This window comes from Polypterus senegalus, chromosome 6, assembly GCF_016835505.1.
Source record: "Polypterus senegalus isolate Bchr_013 chromosome 6, ASM1683550v1, whole genome shotgun sequence".
In the NCBI taxonomy this organism is placed as follows: Eukaryota; Metazoa; Chordata; class Cladistia; order Polypteriformes; family Polypteridae; genus Polypterus; species Polypterus senegalus.
In genome coordinates this window covers 63,384,160-63,402,518 of record NC_053159.1, presented here as the reverse complement: position 1 = coordinate 63,402,518, position 18,359 = coordinate 63,384,160, and the positions used below count along the sequence as shown (strand labels likewise).

The 18,359-nt window shown below is 36.1% G+C and overlaps 1 protein-coding gene across 2 annotated transcripts in view; it reads right to left on the bottom strand.

Moving 5' to 3' along the window:
- The window catches only part of arhgef16 (Rho guanine nucleotide exchange factor (GEF) 16), a 65,345-nt gene extending 62,155 nt beyond the window's left edge, over positions 1–3,190 (bottom strand). For both annotated transcript variants that reach the window (XM_039756128.1, XM_039756129.1), the window contains exon 1: positions 2,940–3,190. The gene's annotated coding sequence lies outside the window, so the exon portion shown is untranslated. The remainder of the gene's footprint in view (positions 1–2,939) is intronic.
- Between the last annotated feature and the right edge of the window lie 15,169 nt (positions 3,191–18,359).

The following is an 18,359-nucleotide window of genomic DNA, read 5'->3' as shown; positions in this document are numbered from 1 at the left end:
GCTCTTCACCAAGTGCAGGCAATACATTCTAGCAAACACCCAACTGTCTTCTGTAAAGTGGTTTCTGTGGATAAAATGCAGTTTAGAATTTATCTTGTCCTATCTACTATAACTTTCATAATCTATACCAGTAACAAAAAAGCTTTAACAAACATGACTTCAAAACAGCACACTGATCCACTCATGTCTTCACCATAAAACAGAGTTCAATGACAAAGCATGAAGTGTTTACTGTCTTATCAGAAAATTTAGGCTGGCTTGTTATCTGCTAACATTCACTTTCTGTTGACTGCTAGCACTTTCCTTATACCTGTCTATGGTTTTAAAAAAGACATTACACAACCCACAAGACCAAAGATCAGATGATTTCACAAGGAAAAGATATCTATATAAATGCACACACACACAAAACCCTAATCGGACAGAAACACACTGGCAGCTTCTTACATGACAATAACCTGAACAACTACTCAGTGTCAATTTCACTTTCACAAGGTGTGGCCCATGCTCATGCAGTATTAAAATGTGGCTTTTCTAAGTATACAGTACTTAAGCATTCAAGAAATGAATGACAATGACTTTACATTAGAATTTCACGAATTTGCTCTATCCAGTTACCTCTAAATTGTAGTCAAATACAGAGTTGAATCCACAATACCATCTATCCAATTATTTCATTAATTCAGAGATATGAGAAATTAGTAACACTTCAGCATCAATTCTGACTGCTAACTAGACTAAGACCACCAGGCACTGAGTTATAGTAGCCAAGAACTGGGATGTGACCATAGTGCAACTCATTAAAATTCCTACTCATGCAAGTGTAGTCGCAAAAGAATTATCCTAACTTACCCATGTTTTGGTTATAAATATGTTGTATGTTATGTATCATTCCCAAATATTGTCAATTGGTAGTTTTAAGGAAAGACTTTACTACAAAAGACACAGTATAAACAAAATTTTAAAATGATGAAAAATAAGGTATGAATTTATAGATATACAGCACATAAGATATGGGCATGCACCAAAGCAGGTACACAAGCTCTGATTAATAAGCTGATTAGTAAAATAATGCATAGTCAAAAATCTCTAGAACAAATATAGTCACAAACAAAGCATATTATAGTCAGTACTTATAGCATTTTAGATGACTTTCAACTTTCCAGGATATAAAGTACAGCTTATAACATCTGGTAAACTAAGGAAATTTCTTAAGGTCACATAGCACATTGATGGGGAGAACTGAACAAGCAGCCTCATAGTTTACTAATATTTTTGGAAGGTGTGATGGAACTAGAGCACTGGGAGAAATCTCGCATAGCTACTGGAAAAATGTGAAAACTTCAAACAGGCTATAGACAGGCCTGACAGTCAACCCAGACCCCTAGAACTGTATTGTTTTCTGTATGATACAATGCATCTCTGACAACCACAATTATGTAAAATATAAGTAAAAAATAAAACTATACAGGCCCTTAAGTTTTTTAACAAGTTGTCATACTATATTATGAAAAGACAGAACATTCCACGTACACTTTCAGTAATCTCTAATGTTTAAAGCAATTACAAAAACACACAGAACAACAATGTAGACCTTTTTTAAAATAATAAATTTTAAAATGTATTTATTATGATCTGCATTCTTGTGATAATGCGGCTTTGTGGTGGGCCCCATGATACAGTGATACGCACCATATAAAATAATGTTTAAGAATATAACATTCTTAAACTTACTTAATCCAATTCAGGGTGATTGGGAACAGAAGTGTATCTCAGCAGCAACATTTACAACACAGGAAAAAGGCAGCCCTAGACAAGAAACTAGTCCATCACAAGGCCCACTAAGACACACACTCACACAGGCTTAATTAACCCAACGAGTAAGTCCTTAGAGGTAAAATCTACCCTGGCATTCCTGTAGACTTTACAAACAGGACAATCGAATGCCGGATTCATACCAAGGATGCAGGACATTTGAAACAGTAAAACTCATCTCAGTAAGGGTTGCTTCTAAACATTAAAAAGAAAAAAGAAAAGAATGAAGAAACTAATTCATTTCATCTCATATGGCTGGACAAATTTATTGGAACTCATATGGCTGGACATGCTTTAGTACGAAGTATTTACATGATAAGTAGAACTCTGCACAACACATATGATCATTGTGACCAGTACTGTAGACAAGCTATAGGAAAGGTAGCTTGCTTCCCATTTCTCACTACAGATTACAGAATAGTGTTTGTGCAGAGGCTGTGTGAAATGTATTTTTCCAACGTTTCCTGGGGAAAAATGGCAAAACGTGTTGTCCTCCGAAAATAGTTTTAATGTTCACTGAAAAGGCTGAACTCAAAACGCAATTGAAACTGCGCAGACGTCATAACAGAAAGACAGCTGGGCAAAGGGGCGGACCTGTGGTCTTTAGCTTGATACACAGTTGGATTTCAGAGATGCGCATACTGGTGCAGCTGTTTTCTCACTAAGAACGATGTCCAGATTCCGAACAAGTGAAGTTTCATTTTAGCGCAAGAGATTAAGTAATCGGTGTGAAGGTGTCAAATGCCGTCCTCAGAACGAAGCAACCAAATAATGCAACTGTGGGTAACAATGAGCAAAAGTTTTTAGAAATATTTTTTGTAATCTAAAACAGACGCGATTATTTCGTTAACTATCAATTTGCAAACTAAAACACGGTATGTCCACTGAAAAAGTTGTCCGAGGTTGAAATCACTGTAAACAAACTCGTTTAAACAGGTCGGATTGTGTAAGAGTAAACAGAGCAGAGCAGCTCCCTCAAAGCAAACGCGCGAAGTGAAAGCTAGGCGGTCAAGGTGTCAGCGCATTTTATATGACAGAACCTTCCTGGGACCTTTCGTCTTCACTTTAAACTGTCTAACCATTCTTCGCTAACGGCTGTTGTAAGTAAACTAACTTTACTTTACCTTTTGTAGTTGGGTCACTCAAGCAGGCTGCCTTGAACTCATTAGGGGCGGGCGGTTCCTATCAGAGAGAGACTAGCAGGCTGTGCGCGTTCTCGTGTAGTCACGTCAGCATAGGTGTGCGCTTCGCAGGTAAAGGCAGATTGTGCTTCTCGCGCTAAAGCCAGCGCACAGGCGCGAAAACGAAAATTACGTAATAGCGGGAAAATCAAAGTGCGTATCGGGCCAACCTGAGCGGCGTCCACGATATACAACTCTTCAAATTTCGATGCGCCACTCGCACAGTCGATTACCGTGATTGGTTGACTTAAAAAAGGCGGGGCGTCTCGGTACGTCGCCCACTTTCATAGTGGACAGTTTTGAAGAGTGGCTGGAGGAGCAATTTGAAAGGTTCGCTTATCATGAAAGTTTGTCGAAACTTTAACTGTGAATTCACCAATGCTTTATTGCGTTGACATTTTTTAAGCAAATTAACTTTCTTCCGTATTGTAGTTAGCATTTTTATGGTAAAATGAAGTATAATTTAATATGTATTATCGCATTATTTAAAATTGGCACATATCTGCTAAAGGTTCCAATAATTGCTTTAATGCTTTTGTTATGTAACTTAAGACACATTATAATCGGTTAAAAGTATATAATGAAACAGTAACCAATACTTATAATTTTAAATATTTCTTACTATTTGTTACTGCGCGATTTCTAAGTACAGCTTATTTAGAAATACCATCGCAATATGAATACAAATTTACCAAAGTGTGTTGAAATAGCTAAGTTCACAGTTTGCGGAATTATAGGTACTATAAAGCACGAGATTTACGCACAGTGACTACATGAGCAATTACAGTCAGGATAAATCCGTATGTGATAAGTATTTAGTTGTATTCTCTATGCACCCATTATCCGTATTCCAAGACTTTTATTCCCTATTACCACTGGAGTCTATTCCAGAAAAATCTTTGATCCATAAGAACGGAGTGACAAGCCCCATAACCCATTACATTGCAAACTACCACACTGATTTTATGTTTATGGTGACTTAGTAATTTAAGGGGGCATCCCTGTATCACGAAATCATTTCGAAACAAAGTCCTACAAAAAAAAAAGAGTATTTTGCTTTGGCTGTATTATTTGGTTCATACTTTGTACGGTAAGGCGGAATTCTGTGTCAGGTACTAGATTTCCATAGTCAAGTTTCGCAGTAGTAAGCGAGTTTTGTGTCAATTCGTTTACCACCAGCTACTTCAAAAGTTAATTTCACATTAACATGATCAAAATAGCAAAGATACTAAAAATACATATTTCAACAATAAAATATTTTATCATTTTTAAAGGTACTCTTGAATCTGCTCTGTGGAAAGTGCAGCTATCCTTAGCATTGCTCTGGCAAATATGGTTCAACCTTTTTTTTTTTAAATTGTGTATTTACATAACTGTGCAGAATGTGCAACATACGGCAGGCTCTAAACCTGTGTCTCATTGGGCAGTCTTATCGCTGAAAGAACTGGAGGAAGAAGGAAAATAGGTAATTCATCTACTTCACCATTCTCAAAACCGTTTAGGCCAACTATATGTAATCCAGGATTTCCATTACATTATTGTTTTTTTTTTTTTCAATTCCACATTAAAATATTTAGTATTTTTAATAATTTGATAAAGATCTGTTTTTAAACACTAAATTTCTCCTGCCTATGCTTGTCCTAATTGTGACGGGCAAATGTTTCTGGTTATATATATATATATACTCAGCTAAAAAAGAAACGTCCTCTGACTTTCAACTGTTTTTACTTTCAGTAAACTTAATGTGTAAATATTTGTATGAACACTAAAAGAGTCAACACCATAAGACATAAACTAAAAATGTTTCACAATGTGTCCCTGAATGAAGGGAAGCTCAAAATCAAAAGTACCAGTCAGTATCTGGTGTGGCCACCAGCTGCTTGAAGTACTGCAGTGCATCTCCTCCTCATGGACTGGACCAGATTTGTCAGTTCTTGCTGTGAGATGTTACCCCACTCTTCCACCAAGGCACCTGCAAGTTCCTGGACATTTCTGGCAGGAATGGCCCTATCCCTCACCCTGCAATCCAACAGGTCCCAGACGTGCTCAATTCCTTCGACGATAAACACGAATCCGTCCATCACCCCTGGTGAGACAAAACCGTGACTCATCAGTGAAGAGCACTTTTTGCCACTCCTGTCTGGTCCAGCAAAGGTGGGTTTGTGCCCATAGGCGGCATTGTTGCTGGTGATGTCTGGTAAGGACCTGCCTTACAACAGGCCTACAAGCCCTCAGTCCAGCCTCTCTCAGCCTATTGCGGACAGTCTGAGCACCGATGGAGGGATTGTGTGTTCCTGGTGTGACTCGGGCAGTTGTTGTGGCCATCCTGTACCTGTGACGCAGGTGTGATATTCGGATGTACCGATCCTGTGCAGGTGTTGTTACACGTGGTCTTCCACTGCGAGGATGATCAGCTGTCCTTCCTGTCTCCCTGTAGCGCTGTCTTAGGCGTCTCACAGTGCGGACATGGCAATTTATTGCCCTAGCCACATCAGCAGTCCTCATGCCTCCCTGCAGCATGCCTAATGCATGTTCACGCAGATGAGCAGGGACCCTGGGCATCTTTCTTTGGGTGTTTTTCACAGTCGGTAGACAAGTCTCTTTAGTGCCCTGCGTTTTTAGAACTGTGACCTTAAATGCCTACTTTCTGTAAGCTGTTAAGGTCTTAATGACCATTCCACAGGTGCATGTTAATTAATTGATTATGGTTGATTGAACATGCATGGAAAACATTGTTTAAACCCTTTACAATGAAGATCTGTAAAGTTATTTGGATTTTTAAAACATTATTGTTGAAATACACAGTCCTGAAAAAGGGACGTTTCTTTTTTTGCTGAGTATACACAGTGGTGTGAAAAACTATTTGCCCCCTTCCTGATTTCTTATTCTTTTGCATGTTTGTCACACAAAATGTTTCTGATCATCAAACACATTTAACCATTAGTCAAATATAACACAAGTAAACACAAAATGCAGTTTTAAATGATGGTTTTATTATTTAGGGAGAAAAAATCCAAACCTACATGGCCCTGTGTGAAAAAGTAATTGCCCCCTGAACCTAATAACTGGTTGGGCCACCCTTAGCAGCAATAACTGCAATCAAGCGTTTGCGATAACTTGCAATGAGTCTTTTACAACGCTCTGGAGGAATTTTGACCCACTCATCTTTGCAAAATTGTTGTAATTCAGCTTTATTTGAGGGTTTTCTAGCATGAACCGCCTTTAAGGTCATGCCATAGCATCTCAATTGGATTCAGGTCAGGACTTTGACTAGGCCACTCCAAAGTCTTCATTTTGTTTTTCTTCAGCCATTCAGAGGTGGATTTGCTGGTGTGTTTTGGGTTATTGTCCTGTTGCAGCACCCAAGATCGCTTCAGCTTGAGTTGATGAACACATGGCCGGACATTCTCCTTCAGGATTTTTTGGTAGACAGTAGAATTCATGGTTCCATCTATCACAGCAAGCCTTCCAGATCCTGAAGTAGCAAAACAACCCCAGACCATCACACTACCACCACCATATTTTACTGTTGGTATGATGTTCTTTTTCTGAAATGCTGTGTTCCTTTTACGCCAGATGTAAAGGGACATTTGCCTTCCATAAAGTTCAACTTTTGTCTCATAAGTCCACAAGGTATTTTCCCAAAAGTCTTGGCAATCATTGAGATGTTTCTTAGCAAAATTGAGACGAGCCCTAATGTTCTTTTTGCTTAACAGTGGTTTGCGTCTTGGAAATCTGCCATGCAGGCCGTTTTGCCCAGTCTCTTTCTTATGGTGGAGTCGTGAACACTGACCTTAATTGAGGCAAGTGAGGCCTGCAGTTCTTTAGATGTTGTCCTGGGGTCTTTTGTGACCTCTCGGATGAGTCGTCTCTGCGCTCTTGGGGTAATTTTGGTTGGCCGGCCACTCCTGGGAAGGTTCACCACTGTTCCATGTTTTTGCCATTTGTGGATAATGGCTCTCACTGTGGTTCGCTGGAGTCCCAAAGCTTTAGAAATGGCTTTATAACCTTTGCCAGACTGATAGATCTCAATTACTTCTGTTCTCATTTGTTTCTGAATTTCTTTGGATCTTGGCATGATGTCTAGCTTTTGAGGTGCTTTTGGTCTACTTCTCTGTGTCAGGCAGCTCCTATTTAAGTGATTTCTTGATTGAAACAGGTGTGGCAGTAATCAGGCCTGGGGGTGGCTACGGAAATTGAACTCAGGTGTGATACACCAGTTAGGTTATTTTTTTAACAAGGGGGCAATTACTTTTTCACACAGGGCCATGTAGGTTTGGATTTTTTTTCTCACCACTGTATGTATATATATATATAAATATACTTATTCTGAAAGAGCTGCTATACATATTCTAAATTCGGCTGTAATTATAGTCAATCTACAGCATAAACAACAGAGATTAGCACTCTTGTTAAACAGTCCTACTTAAAGTAGCCATTAAGACATTTTCTGCATATTTACATGGTACATTTAGCATGGTAATCATTTTGAAAATAACGTGAAACGTCAGCATGTGTATTCTAAAAATACATCCCTCCCATAACAATTCATAAAAAGACATTTTTCCCTGTGCTCCAGTTTTAAATTTGTAATCCGACAATTCACATGTGATTACAAATGCACATTTTCTATTTTATTAGAGGGTATTTCTTAAACATTTTAGCTTTATCATGTAAAAATTAAATACATTTTATATATACTGTAGTCCCCTCCTTTTCAGGTCACCCTAATGTTTGGGGGCATTTGGTTTGTGATTACTTGCGTATGCTTCAGAAGTCCTCTGCTAAGACAGAAGAACCTGTTGAAAAGGATGCCTATTTCAGTAGTACTCCATCAATCAGGAGTTTATGGTAGAGTGGCTAGACAAAGCCATTCTTGAGTAAAAGGCATATAAAGGACTCTGAGAACAGAGTAAAAAGATTCTCTGTCCTAATCAGACAAATATTGAAATTTATTGCCAGAACTACAAGCATTGTCTGGCAAAGACAGGCACTTCTCATCACCTGTCAAATACCATCTTTATAGTGAAGCATGCCGATTGCAGCATCGTGCTGTAGGGGTGCTTCTCAGCAGCAGGGACAGGTAGACTGGTCAGAATTGATGGAATGTAGTCAAATAAAGATGAGTTCTTGAAGAAAACCTGTTCCAGCATTCATGTGACCTCAGAAATCGATGATAGTTCTCTTTCAGCACAACAATGACTCAAAGCATAAAATCACAAGAATGCTGGAGTGACTTCAGGACAAGTCTCTTGATGTCCTTGAGTGGCCCAGATGTAAACCCCATGGAATATCTGTGAATAGACCTGAGCAATTTAAAGAAACTTCCCAGTCAATCGAATAGAGCTTGAGAGTATCTACCAGGAAGAATGGGATAAACTGTCCAAATCCAGTTGTGCCAAGCCTGTAGAGAGTTTCCGAAAAACACATAAAGCTGTAATTGCAGCCAATGGGCTTTATCAAAGTACTGACATAGGAGAGTAAATTATATGAATGATGGATTTCAAATTTAGATTTTTGTTTTGTATAAAATTGCTCACATTTCTGGAAAAATACTTTCACTTTGTCATTATGGGTTATTAAGTGTAGATTGATGGGCAACTTTATCAATTTGAAATAAATCAACAACCCAGCAAAGTATTCATAAATTGAACAGGTCTAAATACTCTATATGAAAGCGTGGGAGATCGAGATCATGCTATTTCTGTTGTGTGACACATTGTTCAAATAAGCTGCACTCCAGCACATCTTTCAGCTATTTTTAACTATGTAAGACACAATTTCCAAAGCATGACTATTACTACATTACTGACTCACAGACAAGTGACTTGTGCTGTGATCAGAAATGGTTGCAGTTTCCACTTTACATGAAGTACATAATTATCATATGTTTACAGTGTACCTGAACAAACCTAACAGAAAACTTAGTTTTGTTTTAATTTATCACATATGTTTCTATTTTTAAAATAATAGCTTAGAAATTCAAATGTGCAGAAATTGCGCCATCTTCTGTGTTGTCAAAAAATTGTTACATGGAGATACAAATAAAATGCAAATTACAGATTACCTTTGTAAATTTCTAAAATGTTATTTTTACATTCACATACAGAAGTGACACAGAAATAATAAATTATGTCATTTATATAATACATTATTTATGCACACATTAACTTAAACTTTTTTTTTTTCTTTTTTATGAAAGAAGGAGTGGTTGCTTAGTTTTTATGGTCCATGCAAATAAAGTCATCAGATCTTACTAAATTTCATATTCCTGGGTTAGCTAATATTGATTGGGAGTACTTTTACTAGGTGTGACATACTCTAATTGGTAGGGGATACGAGGACCAGAAATACGTATTTAACAACAGGTGTGTGTTTTTTTAAAATATAATATATAGGTTTATATAAAGGTCACTATTATCACTTATATTGGGTACGATGAAATTCTTACTTACATGTGTTAATTAATATGTAACACATTGCTACTCTAATATGGATGCAAATAAGCATTTTTTTTTAATATAGCACCTTTATGCACAGTACTTCATCCATCTTTTAGCACAATTTACAGCTATAGCATTGACCTCTACGTGTTTCTAATTAAATGGTAACGTCTCCTCTTTGTACTTCCATAAAAACACATCAAAAAATTGATGCATAAAATCCATCCATCCATCCATTTTAGGGTCCTAGGGACTGGCAGAATTCTTAGCATATATTAGCATAAAAATAGCAAATAAACATAAAAAGCCATAAAAAGTAATTAAAAGCTTCTAAAACATTAGATTAAGCATAAATTAGAATGTTAAGGAAATAAGATAGGTCAAGCAAATAGTTAACTAAAAAATCATTCATATTGCATTATTTTTCAAGCTTGAGGCAGGATTGCTATTATGGGAAAAGAACAAAAATGACATGTAGAAACCAGCTTAAAACAGGATAAGGAGATTTAGATAGATAGGATAGATAGATACTTTATTAATTTCCAAGGGGAAATTCACAGAACACCTGTGTTCAAGGCTGAGAAGCTAAAGGAACGATACCACAGACAGAAGATGGCTCTGGTAGTCACGTAAAGAAACCAGCTGGATCGATGAATCAGCAGAAAGACAACAAAAGGCTTTTGCTGTAAGCAAGGTCACATTGATGTAATGCATGAAAGAAACACTAGTATATTCAGGCATTAGCAATAAATAATAGAATAATATATTAGAAATTAACTTTAGCATAGAAATAAAGGCAAATCAAGCATGCCAAGCAAATGATTAAAAGAAAGCATATACCATATTTCTTTTAGTTTAAAGCTTTGCTTTAGGCCACCATTATAGCATAGCTTGAAAGGTTTAGAGAAAGAAGTGACACAATGAAAGACCAAATATGGAATAAGGAACATCTGTCCAGTCGAAGAACCAATCAAAAATAAGCAAAACAGAAACTAGAGTGAACAATAGACAAGTGCAGAATAAGCTAATTGAACGAGGTCAAAGTGATAAGAAATTGTTATATAAACTTCGATTGCTAAACCGATCGGGGCTCAGCTCAATTTGGCCGTATTTGGTTGAGTCCTTGTTGTTTTTTGTGTTGTTTTATTGCAATAAAGCTTTTAAACTCTGTCTATCTATCCTGAGTCCTAATAACCTTAATTTTCAGGTAAAAAGCCTTCTGGTGATGAATTTTTCACCATGACAATTGGCCTAAGGTGGGAAGCCATCCAGCACAAGACATCATCCCATTAAGGTGTACATTGACCCAGTGATTTTCATTAGTGAGTTAATCAAATTACAATTTCTATGTCTATAAATTCATTTTATGAGATGCAAACTAGTTGGTAAGGCCAAACTACACAATATTCTGTGATGTGCATGTGGTAAAGGTCAGCCTATCTACACATACCAAGGTCTGTTGGTTATTTTATTACAATTTATGCTGCAATACTGTGTATGGATGGTATGACAAGTCACTTATGTTATATACCATGCTATGTCCATTTCCAGCTGAACAAATTGAGTAATTTGCCATGGATATGTGCATTCAAATTAAGACTAGAGCAAATTCACAGAATTTATAGCAACATCTGTCTTTTCAATATTTTCATTACTTCCTCCTTATTCATAGATTGCTTTCAGCAACGCAAACTTTCAATGACCAATGACTGATTCTGGTGGTCAAACGACAACTTGAAATATTTATGAGATGGTTTCAATAATTTGTGTAAGTAGAAATAATGTACAGTAAAGCAAAGTGTGCATGTGTATTTTACAGAGGCACTCTGAACAAAAGGAGGTGCATCCTGTTTTTATTTTTATTTTTTTTATCTTATTCCCTGCCTCCACAAGATCTCCTTTCTATTGACATCCACACATTTTTGTTTCTTCAAACAGTATGGATATGTTTGAAATCTGAAGTTATTTTAATAAAGCACAAATGAGTTCTTCCATCAATTGTATACACTATATTCCTACCTGCTGTGAGTAGAAAGGAAAAAGACCACAGCATGAAAGCACAAAAGGGCAGGCACACAAATCCCGGCATAAAGACTGTTGAAGCCTTCATGTGTTTCAAATTTTTTTCTGATGATAAACTTCATAAATAATAAAACTTTAAAATAATGCTTAGCTGTGAAGAACACAGATGATACCTTAGTTTTCACATCACATTTGGGAAATATGCCAAATAAGTTCGCTTTGACAACTTTCAGAACAGTGACATAAAAAAAGTAAATATATAAATAAAAGTAGTTGAAAAAACAAAAATAGAATGCTATCACCGTCATTGACAAATACATCAAAAGAAAATATTTAAAATGATGCAACATTAGATGTGCTGTGTAGGTACTACATGTGCCAGTGAAGCAAGAGGGGCTGCACAATGCGACACACATTTTGTGGATTATACAGCAGCACATTAATAGAGTGGAAATTATTTATATTTACATAAGCAAAGTCATTCTCTGAAAGCGGCTACCAAGCGCCACAATGGATAGATTCGCTGCTCTTTCCATGGCTCGTTGAGGTGACTCGCTATCCTTAAAAGGACTGCTTGGCTTTAGCCACACTAGATGGAAAAAGAACCTGCAACTGTGCAGAGTTGCCGTTTTTATAGGTTCTCCTGCTATAGATGATGAATGCCAGCTCATTCTTTTAGTGATTCATTCCTAGCTCATGTAACTTGTCTAGCGTTGTTGCAATAGCAATGTGTGTGCAGTTGACTGATCCAATTACATTTGGAGAAACAGATGTTGCTGCTAATTGCGCTTTAATGTTTCCAAGTTCAACCACAGTGTAAGGAAATCTTATATATGTGGATGACAAGAGGATAATACTATCCTATAAAGCCGACATGGCGTGACTCAGTGATGTTAGCGAAATACCCTGTTTGTTGAAAAGCTCCTGTAGCTAAAAAGCAGAACTTGCAAAAGAGCAGATATAGCACACATCCTCAAAGTCTACCTTTGTAAAGGCAGTGCCAGTTCAGCACACGGCTCCAAGCTTTTGGAAATCAAAATTGATTTAGAAGCCAGTCATCATCATCTGTAAATATGTGCGGTCTTATAATTCTTCCATTTGCAATGTCTTCTAACAATGCTAAAGCAGCCATAGTAGTTGGAATAGTTTGGCCATTCCATGCTCCATTATATGATTACAATTAAGTGAATTAAATTTGTACATGATATGCAATTTATTTCAGTGTATTTGATAACTCCCATGTCAAGTCATGGATGAGAATATGAAAAAGACGGGAAATGACACAGAAACAGCAGCACTGCTTTGAACCTGGGTGCTGCCCGGTTGCAAAAACCAACAGAAAAGTGAGTACACACTGCGGGAGGCTGTCGTTAAAATGTGCATGACTTTATGTTAAGTTTAATTTTTGTACAACTTGAAGTGAGCATGGAAATGGGTATGCACAATGTTTACACGAGGCCCAAGATGTTTTGATGTTAATTGTCCGAGTCAGTGTTCTGTCAATTAAGTTCATCTTGTTTGTTTGAGCAAAAAAAAAAATATTTATATATACTGTAAACATAAGCAGATATTATTTAAAAATTGAAGATCTGGCACTATAGGACAGTATCAACTAGTTATTTTCTGCAGCAGGTACTGAATACTTAATACCTGAGATTTGTCAATGGTTCTTAGGATCCCTTCAACAAAATAGAAGGGATTGAGTCATAATCTCCTAATATTGTATTAATGACACCCTTAATAGATGTGGAAAACCTAGACATTTTCTGTCCTCTTCAACTTCCTTGTAGAATTGGTTATGCTTAGATTTACAATTCAGCACATATGTTGTTCTAGACAATCAATAATCTCTTGTACTTCATCTGAACGTTTAACAATTTAAAATTATGCCTGATTATATAATCGTTGTCCAAACTTATTGTCTTAATGGTGACATTCTTCATGACTTTGCACATTTCTCTGAAGGAGATTGTGCATAAAATGAAGTGGAAGGAAATGTGTCACAGAGCTGAGTAATCAGATTGCAGTACAAAAAGATGAGATATACTGAAGACAAACACACACAATTTTAAAACCAGGTGAAGAACACTTTATATTCTTCAGTCTGTATGACAGACTACTATGAGAGTCTTTGCACCCAACAGCTGTTATCTTATGTTCCACCTCAATGGGTATTTCAGACTCTATTGTTGCCAAGTCCACAAGCAGTTTGCCTCCCCCCACAGATGTCTGCACAACTATTTCATATGCTGTTAGGTTTGTTGTAGCTGCTACTAGCTGGGCTTGCAATTTCTTGCAGAATCTTCTTTATTGTACACTTTTCCAACCTGGGATCAGCTAACGGTTCTTCACCAGCTATGTTACCAGATATGTGCAGCAAAAAAAATGTTATTGGTACAGTCAGAGTTTTATATTGGATGAGCAGAAGACATTTAAAGTCTTCATAGCAGAACTGTGTTTCTTTGCCAATAAAATATCACTGGGATGGAAAGGCTTGAACTACTATTGAAATGAGTGGTAAAATAAGTGATTGCTAAGCTCAAATATTTAAGAAGGGTAAAAGGATGGAGCAAATTCTTGCACATAATATAAAACAATACTCCACATGTAACAATCATACGCATATAATACAAAACAGGACACCACTGACTGAAATTCTACACCTTAATTTATAGTCTTATACCATTTATTGGTGATCACAACTCCAATGGAGTGAAATGCATAAACTAAAGGTACAAGAATTGGCATTCTTAACAGATAAAAATTTTTCTTCAGTTTTACAATATACTGACCAAAATACATTAAAAACAGTAGTTTTTAAAGAAATCTTTCTTCAACTAAAGAAGGGTTTTATGTGTTTCATTCTTCTCTGGGATAACAACTTTAATTAACCTATCAAATAAGAGCTCTTAAAATTATACTAAACTGTACTTTCTTTCCCAGATAAAATTTCATAAATTACTTTAGGAAGTAACAGAAGCACAGTTTCTATTTTGTGATCTCTTATATTTTACATTTGCTACCCCATTGTATTTTATAGATCCATTTAACATCAGAAGTATCCTCATATAGTGCATGTAGTTCCTGATATAGTCCCTTTGTCCATGATCATTGACAACTGACAATAATGTACCCATAAAAATGCATTATCACTGAGCAGTAATTTTACAATACATTGATGTAACAACAGAGATCTTAAAACCTCACATAAAATTGACCACTTAGTATTTCAAATCAATAAATATATTAAAAAGATCTTATTCATTTTTATAGTAAATATCATTATCACTGATGTGCGTTGTTAATCTATTTTTTAACTTCAATTTCTGTTACATCATAAAATGTAAACCTTTTACTTATATTGAACATGAAGGATGGGAAAACAAATGAGTATAACATAATATGGCAAAATTCTGAGCCTATTTGCATGTTCCAGACCTTTTAGTGAACCTCACAACTATTCAATTCACTGCCCGCTTTTACTGATGAAGTATTGTCTTATACATAATCAATCAATTTGCAGGAAAATAATCCTGACAACCAGTGTTCATCAGTCTAGGTTTACTAAGCAAGTCCTTTTATTCATGTTTATCAAAGGAAACCATTCCAAAAAGCATGGACAATACTTTAAGAAAGGTAATATATGCTATCTCATTGCATCAATTATGAAATGGTCAAAAACATTTATTTGTTTTTTCTAATTTAATTCAGACCTCATTAAATGTAGACACAATATTTCTATTATTTTTTGTGTACACAATATGATTTTTTAGCAATTGCTTTAACAGTGCCAATGGTAAGTATATTAATTGTACAATACTTAAAATGATGACTACAGCAATTTCTATTTTTTTTCTCTCTTTTCTCTATTCCCTTCAGGAATGTCTTACTAAAAAGATAACACACTTTTCAGTGGCTCACATTCTCTTTTCTTCCTGTAATCTACTTAGCATACAATATTTTTATTGTATGCTTTTGTTTTATTAAACTTTTCCTAATTCAGGCAAGCTTTTAAATTTTCATTAGCTGAAAGCTACCCCCACTTTAAATTAATCGAAAAGGATTTTAAATAAACTTTTCTCAATCTCTTGTGTTTTATTTTTTTGTCCTGTTTTTCTTTGGTGGGTGTCCCAGTTCAGTTGTCTCAGCAGCATTGCTATATTCATATCTGTATTAATATGAATGTCAAATGCCAAAATGTTACCTTTAACCAATTCTCTTCAAAGAAAAGGTTTCTCAAAATTGAATTTGTTTTTCATCAAATTACTAGTATTTCTTTTAAATTACCTTTTTACTTGCCCTTTGGATTTTTAAATCCAACTTGCATATAATGTGGTCACAAGTAGAATTATACCAGTATTTCTCCTGTATCTTACCACACATTACTCCTGACATTTTAAACCTAGCTTCAGTTCCATCAACTCACAGCTACAGGGAAACCAGCATCCCTTCGAGTTTTAGCCAGGATGTTGAGGTACCATAACTACTAAATTAACTCTGCCGCTGCGGTTCATGGACTAGTCTACAACCACCCTGTATTTTGGCTTTGAGTCTTTTTGAGAGGCCTATACTGTATATGCTCACTTCTACCACTTTAGGTCATTCAGTGAGCTATTTTTGTGGTCCCTTGACAAGTGCCATATGTGGACTTAGCTGTGTTCCACCAAAATAGCAAATTCCTTAATTATCTGCAACAACATGCTGCAACATAACAATGCACCTGCTCTAATCACTAAAAGCCTTTATATTTAAAGACTTTACAATGCCAGAAAAAAAACCATTAAACTTTTAAAAAGTTTTATGCAGTACATTATAATGCAACAATGTATGTATGTGTGCTAAATATAACTAGGCACACACAAATTACAGTATTGACTCTGTGCCAAGTAGGATACTTCAGCATTTCTCACAAAATGGACACAATCACCAAGGACCCCACTGAAGAACTGAATGACAATTGCACTGTTCCAGTGGCTTCTCTTCGGCTGTATATGTATGTACAGAAAATAACTATACTGAAATATATATTAGGAGTTAAAGCTGCATTTTAATGCAAGTTAAATACAGTATATTCATTCTTTAATACCATATTTCTTATCCTATTTCTGTTACGGCTACTAAGGGGATTTATATACAGGTTCAAAGTACCAGCTGCATTTCTAAAAGAATGCTCCCCTGAAGCATGTGCCCCCATTAGACATACTGGGATCTATATAATATTGACAAAGGTGACCAATATATCATTTACCCCTCATATCCAGGCCACAGAAGTTTAGGCATCATAAACTAAACTATACCAAAACAAGTAGATATAAGAAGAGTTCTTTCCATAGTCCACCAAGCTCACAAATGGTTAATTCAGCTATTCCTCCTCAGTCTGGGCGATATCCCTACCCCATATCTTGAAATATTTTTTCATATTGCTAATGCTTATTTCAGTATTTCTTGCATGATTTTACACTTTATATGTATATGTTTACATTCTGTCTTGCTATTTACCTCTGTGTATTTATCAATTATGCATATACGTTATGTTTGTCATGTAATTGTACTTGGAAAGTCACGGGGGGCGCAAGGCAGGAACCAATCCCGGGAAGGGCGCCAACCCACCGCAGGACACACACAGCCACACCCACACACCAAGCACACACTAGGGACAATTTAGAATCACCAATCCACCTAACCTGCATGTCTTTGGACTGTGAGAGGAAACCGGAGTACCCGGAGGAAACCCACACAGACACAGGGAGAACATGCAAACTCCACGCAGGGAGGAGCCGGGAAACGAACCCAGGTCTCCTAACTGCGAGGCAGCAGCACTACCACTGCGCCACCGTGCCGCCCCCAGAAAGTCATCCAAAAAAAAAAAAAAAAAATCAATTTTATTGATTGAGATTGTGATAACAAAAACAATGCATTAAAGTACACAATACAAAGTGCGTGAGCACCACAACTTTAAGCATATACCCAATTCCTTCTCAGTAAGGAAAATATCTTCTTGTTAACTATTACTAATGGTATATAGAGAGCAAGGTATAGTACAAACAGAATACAGGGTTAAAAATGAATATTCTGATTTGATATTCCACCTTAAAGTACATTTAAATACAACTTTATTAAAATAAAGTCTAACTTTTAATTTATTGAATTAAATAAAAAATGTCTATTAAGTCCTTATATTAGTATTTGTTTTAAATAAAAATAAACTTTCTACACTGTTTGTAAATTAACAACATCCTCTTATATCTACAGTCAAAATATTTATACCAAATTATATTTATTTCCATCCAATAGTAGCCTTTAAATCATATTAATGAGATTATTTAAAAAATTACTACTTGTGTTTATACACTCTAGTTTTATTGGGCCTACTTTATAGATGCATATTCATCTGTATGGAAAAAATGAAGTTGTAGATGGTGGCCAATCATGTTTCTTCAAACTCCATACTACAAGGAAGAAGAATACATACCATATTGGAAAAAAAAAATCATACATGTTGTATAATAATATATAGTATATATAAGTAATATATATATACAGTATATATATTATACAAACACACATACACTAGGGGGCTTCGCTCACCCACCCCTGGGTTTTGTTTACCGGGTATACAATTTAAAGAGATTATTTTCATGGGAATTGTTACAAATGCATTATTTTCACTTTTACTTTAAAACTTTTGTAAAAACAATACTTGTCCTTTATTTTCAGCCCCGGGCATTGTTAAATCTTTCTCACAGGAAGTATAATGCTGCTTGTGTTGTGATGGGGGGAGCGGCTGAACGCACGCTAAGGAGATGCCGTTGGATCATCTGCTGTCTTTCTGCTGCTGCTGCTGGCGAGCTGCATGTTCTTTTTGTCGCGCTGCACGTCAATCATTTAAAAGCCTGTT